Below are 8815 nucleotides of genomic sequence, written 5' to 3'. Positions count from 1 at the left end.
CCAGCATGAATTGGATGCCAATTTGGAGGTTAAGGATATCAATTGGGTGCAATTTGGGGACTTAGCCAATTTGGGGCTAAGTTTGAGAATTTTGGATTTAGGCCAAAATCAAATGTATTTGACGCTTCACCAAGGCCAATTGATGGTTGACTTTTATGTATAGGAATGTTATCAAGATTTTTTCAACATTAATTGGGGCCAATTGACTAGGCCATGGGTTCAATTTGGTGAGATTAGGTCAAGTGGCCAAAATTGGGGCTTTAAACTAACTCAAAAATTGGGCTTAAATCGTGGGCCAATTAGGCTTGGATTTGGTATAGTTTGGCCATATAAAAAGTTAATTTGAGTTTAGGATAGAAATTGGGGTCAATTGAGATCAAATTGATGGACATTTGAGTTGGACTTGGGAAAATTTGGGTCATTAAAAGCAAATTTGGGGATTTTGCTTATAGATGGTCAAATTGGCCAAATTGGGTCATGTGGTAGTTGAGAGGAATGAAATTGGGAATATTTGAGATTTATTGGGATTTTCTTTGGAATTTTTGGAATTTTGGGCTATGGAGGGGTATTTTGGTAATTTGGCCATTTTGGAGATTTTGGGTAATTTTGGATAATTTGGAGGTTTTCAAAAGGTTTAAAATGAACTTTGATCAAATTTGGGTATTTTGGGTAAACTTCAGGGTTTTTAAATTTGGGAATTTTGGCCAAGTTTAGGTTTTCAAGGGTGTTTAGGTAATTTAGGGGTGTTTAGGGGCAAAAGGTCAAGATGGGTATTTTTGGTACGATTGGGTAGCTAATCACCCTAAATGAGCCATGGACCAAAGGAAATCCCATTTTGGGTCCTCTATGTACTGGTCTTACTTAAAACATAGCCCTAGGGCTAGTAGGTTTAGGGGACTATCTACATGAGTTTCCCAAAAGATCAAAGGATCAAAGTCAACAAAATCTGAGTTTTAGGGTTGTGAGTAAAAGTGGGTGCAAGTGAGTGAACTAGATCCAGACCAACACACAGGGTCGTCAACCCTAAGGTCCAGCAGTCCTAAGGGTGACTCATCTTGAGTTTCCCCCATAGTGACCCCACCTACTAAGTATTTAGAGGTTGAGACCAATATGTGGAACTTCAAGTTGAGCAAAGAAGAGGGTAGAATTTCTAATAGTGATGGTGCCTTTTCTAGTTTTCTAAGAATAATCAATAGGGAAGTCCTATCACTAGAACTTAGGCTACTAAAGAGGAAAAAACTAAACCTCAACAAAAAATGAGGTCAATAAATGGACCCCTATAAGGTGTGGGGTGCTGGGAGTAGAGTGTTGGGAAAGCACACGACGCGTATTGGCGTTGACCGACGATATCAACAAAAACTAATATAAACTCCTAAGTCAAAAGACCCGGAAGTATGCATAGAGTTATGTGTGTGATTTGTTTCTGCTTGGGAATTAGCAGGTGAGTGTTCGATCAAGTCAAGAAGTAGGGACTTTCGCCGGGGATTGGAAAGTGGACTTTGAGTTATGAAATTTTAGAATGTGAAATTTTAGAATGGGAACCAGTATGCAAGTGCTGACCCCGAGGTAGGAATTGAAATTTAGATATCGATCCTAAAAAGAGAGAGAGTCAGGAATTAGGTACTGACCTTGAAAGAAGGGAACCAGAGTTTAGTAACTGATCCCGAAATGAAATTTAAGTATCAACTTCAGAAGAGGAGAGTCGGAATGTGGGACCGACCTCAAGGGTAGTTGAATTAGAAATGAGAATTGGAATGTATTATCAATTGTTAAAAGAGAGTGTCGGAATAGAAGGACCGACCTCAAATGTAATGAATCAGAAATATGAAAATGAGAATTGAAATGTATGGCAATTTTCAAAAGAGAGTGTCGGAATATAAGGACCGACCTCGAATGTAATGAATCAGAAATGTAGAAATGAGAATTAAAATGTATGTCAATCCTCAAAAGAGAGTCTCGGAATGTAAGGACCGACCTTGAATGTAATGAATCAGAAATGTAAAAATGAGAATTGAAATGTATGTCAATTCTCAAAAGAGAGTGTCGGAATGTAAGGACCGACCTCAAATGTAATGAATCAGAAATGTAGGAATGATTCAGAAATGAGAATCAAAATATAGGTCAATTCTAAAAAGAGAGTGTCAGAATGTAAGAACCGACCTCGAATGTAATGAATCAGAAATGTAAAAATGAGAATTAAAATGTATGTCAACTCTCAAAAAAGAGTGTTGGAATGTAATGACCTACCTCAAATGTAATGAATCAGAAATGTAGGAATGATTCAGAAATGAGAATCAAAATATAGGTCAATTCTAAAAAGAGAGTGTCAGAATGTAAGAACCGACCTCGAATGTAATGAATCAGAAATGTAAAAATGAGAATTAAAATGTATGTCAACTCTCAAAAAAGAGTGTTGGAATGTAATGACCTACCTCAAATGTAATGAATAAAAAATGTAGGACTGATTCGAAAATGAGAATCAAAATATAGGTCAATTCTCAAAAGAGAGTGTCGGAATGTAAGGACCGACCTCGAATGTAATGAATCAGAAATGTAAAAATGAGAATTGAAATGTATGTCAATTCTCAAAAGAAAGTGTCGGAATATAAGGATCGACCTCGATTGTCATGAATCAGAAATATAAGACTGATTCCAAAATGAGAATTGAAATGTAGGTCAATTCTCAAAAGAGGGTGTCGGAATGTAAGGACCAACCTCAAATGTAATGAATCAGAAATGTTGGACTGATTCAAAAATGAGAATTGAAATGTAGGTCAATTCTCAAAAGAGAGTGTCAGAATGTAAGGACCGACCTTGAATGTAATGAATCAGAAATGTAGGACTAATTAGGAAATGAGAATCGAAATGTAGGTCAATTCTCAAAAGAGAGTGTTGGAATGTAAGGACCGAATTTGAATGTAATGAATGAGAAATGTGAAAATGTGAATTGAAATGTATGTCAATTCTCAAAAGTGAGTGTAGGAATGTAAGGACCGACCTTGAATGTAATGAATCATAAATGTAGGACTGATTCGAAAATGAGAATTGAAATGTAGGTCAATTCTCAAAAGAGAGTTTGTAGTGTTGAATTTGCAGGAATGTATCACGTGAAAAGGTTGATCCTATTGAAGAAGATCTATAAAGCTTTGTGAGTTTTTTTATGTAGAATGTAAAATTATGTGGGGATGTGCAGAGAGTTAGTGTAGATAACGATGGTTGTGCTGCGCGCACAAAGAGTAGGAAATTCTGAAAATGAAAGAATCCGCTCAACAGGTTTATTTCATTTTCTTATTGTTTTTCACATTTAATTTTTCAAAATATACTTTTAAAGTTTTGATTTTAACTGGTTGATTTTTTAAAAGAAATTTGTTTTGTTATTTACTCATTTGTGATTATTTTTCTTTATATTTATTGCTTATGTATTGTTGAAGATTTGTTATTTCATTCTTCGTTCATTGAAATTTTGAACCAACGTATGGTTTGCGGCTTTCATCCATCGCACAAAAAGGCAATTGACAAAAAGGCACAACTTGAGAGAAATTTTCATTAATTTGCTCCAACAGAGATGTCATAGATCAAACATAGGCTAACGCCTCAAAAGGAACATTATGTAGTCCATGTCGAAATACATTGAGAACATCTCATGCTGTGAATACATTGTAGACTGAATGAAATCAGACGCATATCATGATGCTGAAAAGGTGATCCCTCTGTACCAGGTGTGTTAAGCTCTTGATCAAGCAGACCTTCTAAGTCATGCTCTAGGATAAGAGTTCCCTTTGCATGTACTTAGAGGTACAACCTTCTCATAGCTCGTATGGAAGTAACTCCTCCAATTCTGGGAATCCATGGAATCCATACGGTATTTTACTGTCGTCCATTCTGTGGAAGGTTACAGACACCCTACGGTGTCGTACCCCTAGAACGCAGTGCTTGACAATGTCTGCACCGTGGCCTTTCAGGACCAAACCTGAACCAACTGGCAATGGAATCTCCACAGCTCCTCTGAACTCGCCGGGGTCAATGACATCAATTTCTTTTCCAAATATAATATTGCTTTTACTCATGAACGCGACTGTGCAGAAAGGCCTCACAAAATCATGATGATCGATGTGTGGGAGAATGCAGTCACCCTCTTCATTAATGTTAATGATGCAACTATTGGGAATGCAAGTAGCAGGTAAAATATTCAACTTGACCATTCTCTTGACCATCCACTTTATCATTGGTGGCAGCAAATCTACTTGGTCATATCTGAGGATTCCCCCGTCTGTCGTTCTTGAAGTTGTAGCAACAGCCACATTCGATGGTGATTCTTCCCTTTCTCCTCATCCATTTCTTTGGCTCGGAATATGTCCTCTCCATGAGAAGGCCCGCTTGGCCTCTATCCCTCAAATGGAAGATACAGTCCAGAATGCTTTTCTCATCACTTTCAGAAAAAATCCTGGTATATAGCTCCAAGTCTTCCAATATGTTGATGAACTCCCCTTGAACTTCTTCATAAAACTCAAATTCTCTTTTATTTACTTGAGTTATTTTGTAGTATTCTATCATACCATGAGTCAGCAGTTGTCGCGGGCGTTCCTTCCTTCAAGCATTGGCGGGAACCTAAACTGGCACTGGTTGATCTGGAACATGAGATTCAGCCTCTAGTGGGATGTATGACCCTGGGCTCCATTTTCCCTAGTGCGATGTATGGCTCTTCCATGGTCTGAATTCTGAGACCTGTTGGTGCTTGAAGTGTATTCTTTCAATGTACTGAAGTGCTGTAAATGCAGAACGTTGCAATCTGGGCATTCTACAAATGCGCCCGTTACTGATGTCCCGGCTGGTACCTCAACGTTGCATGTTGGGCAACCCTTGCATAAGATATATGAAACTGGGAGCACATCTGAATCTATCATAAATCTTCACTCTTCATCCATAGTGGGCAGGCTGACAGAAGTTTCTCTCAGATCTGGGTCGTAAATATGTCCCTCAGGAATAGGGTTTAGCAAATTGTTCATGTCTCTCTGGCGGTTGCGTTCCTGTCATAGAAAGACTCTCTGCTTCTTTCGGCTGGCATTTCTACGCTGCGTCCTGCGGAGCTGAGTATTTGGTAATCGTTCATTATAGGCGGCTACCAGGTCCCCTGTTGGTGTAGCTACCATGGAGGGCAGACGGCTGGGCCCCTCCATCGGATCTCATTCTGCTATCACATTTTACCCTTGCGTGACACATTGTCTTAAGTGGTTACCCTCAACAGTGAAGGCAGTCCCCCCTTCTCTTTACTGTTGACTACATCCATTAGAGGACCTTCGTAGTCCATATCAACCTAGTTGAAATCCATGTTGAAGTCTATGATATCGCCCTGCGGTGTCATCTCCTCATTCAACCCTCATTTAGTGTGAGGCTCCAGCCATCCTTGAAAATAAAGATCAGCCTCTGTCCTGACATTTTTCTGCATACGACAGGAAAAACGTCAATGGGCCGAAACTTGGCATGAACAAGAACAAAACAAAGTATTTATTAAAGTAAATTTTAGTTTGTTTTGGTGAAGAGAATTATTCATTTTATGCGTGAGTTTCTTTTAATTCAGTAGGTTATTAAATCAAAAGTAGAAAAGAGAACATGTGACGTTCGAAATTTTTCTCAAAATTTTCATTATAATGGAGTTAATTACAAAATTTGGACCCGGTTATAGACAATTGGCCACATAGATAACCCTAAAATAATCAAAGTTTCAAAGTTTCAAAGCAAGCAGAGGCAAGCGGCATTAAGCAGTGTCAGGTTGCGTAATAGGTTTTCAAGTATCGTCATTTATCGGTAACATAGGTCTTTTGCCCTAAAAGTCCACTAACTGGTAGATTCTTCTTGTATAGACCTTCTCAACGACAAATGGTCCCTCCCAAGTTGGCTCAAAATTTCCACCTATCTTGCGGCGTGCAAGAATAGGTCTTTTGAGCACAAGCACGAGGTCACCGATTTTGAATGTCCTTGGGCGGACCAATTTGTCATAGGTTTGCACCATCTTTGCCTGGTAGAGCTCCAAATGTTGTTGTACTTCTAGTCATTTTTCCTCGAGACTCTCCAGTTCTTCAAGTCTGAGTTTTGCACTTTCTTCCGTTGTGAGTTGGTTGGCAATGGCGACTCTGAGAGATGGTGTCTGGATTTCTAGCAGTAGCATGACCTCCAGCTCCGTACATAAGCATATAGGGTGTACACTGAGTGGGAGTCCAGAAAGTCGTCCGGTAGGCCCACAAGGCTTCTAATAGTTTGTTGTGCCAATCCCTTTTATTTTCATCCAGTGTTTTCTTTAAAATCTGTACCAGTATTTTATTGAAAGCCTCAACTAGACCATTTGCTCTGGGATAGTAAATCGTAGAGTATCTCCAATCTATCACATGTCTTCTGACGAAATTGTTGATCTTTGTACTTATGAAAGCTGTCCCAATTTTGAAAATTATTCTTCACGGTACTCCGAAACGGTAGACGATTTGGCTTTTAAAAAATTGAAGGACGTGCTATGTCATAACCTCACTTAACGGTACTGCCTCTGCCCACTTGGAGAAGTAATCTGTAGCGGCAAGTATAAATCTGTGTCCTCTAGAAGATGGAGGGTCTATCAGACCTATTACGTTCGTGCCCTAACACTCGAATGGCCTCGAGGCAACGGTTGGGTGTAGCATATTCGGAGGCTGGGGTAAGAACCACGGTGTAAGACCACCCCATTGACTTGGCACTGGTGACATCTTCTGGCTGTATCCATGCAATCAGACATCATTGCTGGCCAATAATATCCAAGTCTTTTGATCTTCATTTTCATTTTTGGCCCTGCCTGGTGAGTGCCGCACAATCCGGCATGTACCTCTTTGACAATATTCTGTGCTTCGGCTCTGCTCAAACACCTTAACCACATTTGGTCGAACGATCTTCTCTAGAGAACATTTCCTACCAAGGCGTAAGACATAGACCTTCTTGTAATGTGGTGTGCCTCAGACTTATTTTCTGGAAGCTTTCCAGTATGCAAATATTCTATTAATGGCTTGCGTCAATCTTCTTTGATGTCTGCAATTGTATTTATTATTTCTTCTTTTCCAAGTTTGTGTAGAGTTTCGAAGTGGTTTCAAGACAAGACTCATCTTCCTTGCACCGTGACTTCAATAGAATCCTCTGGAGGACATGTCATTTTCTTAGTGAGTTTTTCTAGAACGTCAGCATGGGCATTATCTCCCCTAGCAATCCGGTAGAAAGTCACATCAGGAATTTGCTCTAGGAGCTTCATTGCATAATGATGGTTCTATACTAATCTTAGTTTCAGAATTCTGTATTGTCCGGCGACCTGCTGGATGACAAGTTGAGAGTCACCATAGATGACAATGTTTGTTATATCCATTGAGATTGCCAATTCCAGTCTGGTGATTAAAGCTTCATATTCTGCTTCATTGTTGGTACATGGCTCTGTCAGGTTGTATGAGAACCTCAACATACCTTTATCTAGCGTGATAAAGATCAAACCAATCCCTGCTTTGCCTGGTATAACTATGTCTGATCCTTTGTCTTTTCTGGCTGACGAAGCTCCATCGAAGTACATTTCCTAGCGTTGCACACTAGAGAATTCACGGAGGGGAACAAAAGTTATATCAAATTGCAATAAGATCATTAACCATCTTACTAGACGTCCGGAGAGTGTTGGTCGAGTCATCAGATATTGCAATGGATTAACTTTCGAGATTAGGGTAACTTTATGAGAAAACATGTAATGTCTAAGCTTTTGGGCGGCAAAAATTAACGCCAGACAATGCTTCTCAATAGGTGGATACCTTATCTCCATCGGTATTAGACGACGACTCAAGTAGTAGAGTGCATTTTCTTTACCCTCATCATTGACTTGGGCTAAGAAGGCTCCAAGAGAGTCATCCAAAGCCACAGTATAAAGTATCAATGGTTTCCCTGGGATAGGGGCTGCCAAGACAGGAGGTGTCATAAAATATTGTTTAACATACTCAAAGGCCCGCTGACATTTCTCTTCCCAAATAAATTTGGTGTCCTTTTTAATTAATGACCCCTCCCCGAGAGATTAGAAATAAAGCGTCTCAAATATGCCAATTTACCCTAGAAGGAATGTAGTTGCTTCAAGGTTTTAGGGGAGGCATTTCCAAGATAGCTTTAATCTTATCCGGGTCGACCTCGATACTCCGATGACGAAGAACAAACCCTAGAATTTTCCCAGAGGTAATGCCAAAGGCACACTTTAAGAGATTTATCTTAAGATTATATTATCGTAATCGTTCGAACAAGATCCTTAAATTGTACAAATGATCTTCTTTCTATTTGCTTTTGATGACCAAATCATCCACATAACATTCCACCTAATTGTGAATGAGGTCATCAAAGATCCTTGTCATCGCTCGTTGATATCGGCGTTCTTTAGGCCGAACGTCGCCGAACGTCATCACTGTGTAGAAGAAAATTCCAATCGGTGTTCTGAAAGCTGTAAGTGTTGTATCCTCGGGAGCCATCTTGATTTGGTTGTATCCCGACGATCAGTCCATGAAGGAGAAAATTTCATGTGTTGAAGCAAAATCCACCATCATTTCTGGTATAAGTAGTGGAAACTTGTCCTTTGGACATGCTTTGTTCAAATCTCTTAAGTCGACACAAATGCGGATCTGTGCATTTTTCTTCTTAACGGGCACAATATTAGCCAACCATATGGGGTACTGCTCTTCTTTCACAAAGTTGGCGTCTATTAATTTCTTCACCTCGGTGATGACTTGTTGTTCGATTTCTTGTTTTTCTATTTCGAGGCGCATTCTCCTGGGAGCTTGTTTTA

This window comes from Phalaenopsis equestris, unplaced genomic scaffold, assembly GCF_001263595.1.
Source record: "Phalaenopsis equestris unplaced genomic scaffold, ASM126359v1 Scaffold215404, whole genome shotgun sequence".
NCBI classification, from domain to species: domain Eukaryota; kingdom Viridiplantae; phylum Streptophyta; class Magnoliopsida; order Asparagales; family Orchidaceae; genus Phalaenopsis; species Phalaenopsis equestris.
This window is presented reverse-complemented; position numbering follows the sequence as displayed.